Below are 604 nucleotides of genomic sequence, written 5' to 3'. Positions count from 1 at the left end.
TTCCTGCTTTAAAATTTTTAAGTATTTTACAACTCTACGCTGCTTTTAAAACTGCTACTCTAAACATAAATTTGTATTTCACATTAGCAAGACACAAGTACATTATTTAATTCACATCATACAGTTTAACTTGCAAATATGCTCAAAATGATTGTTTCTCTGTTCATCTAGAAATATTTTTAGTCAATTTGCATTTAACGGAGTGTTATATAGATATCTATTAGATCTAGTTGGTTGACAGTTTAGTTCTTTTATACTCTACTACTTGTTATTATTGAACAGGTGTTCGTATTTTAGCTATAACTGTGAATTTGTCTATTTCTCCTTTCAGTTATGTCAGTCTTTGCTTCTGTATTTTGAAGGTCTGTTGTTTTTCTTTTATTTTTATTCATGGAAAGGCATCTTATTTTAAATATGGCAGTGTGTACATGTTAATCCCAAACTCCCAATCTATCCCTCTCCACAACCCTTCCCCCCACCCCCCCACCTGGGTAAACGTAAGTTCATAAGTTCGTGTCTCTAAGTCTGTGAGTCTGTTTCTGTTTTGTAAATAAGTTCATTTGTATCATATTTTTTCGATTCTGCATATAAGCAATATTGTATG

The sequence above is a fragment of the Lipotes vexillifer genome, unplaced genomic scaffold, assembly GCF_000442215.2.
Source record: "Lipotes vexillifer unplaced genomic scaffold, Lipotes_vexillifer_v1.1 scaffold665, whole genome shotgun sequence".
Classification (NCBI taxonomy): Eukaryota; Metazoa; Chordata; class Mammalia; order Artiodactyla; family Lipotidae; genus Lipotes; species Lipotes vexillifer.
This window is presented reverse-complemented; position numbering follows the sequence as displayed.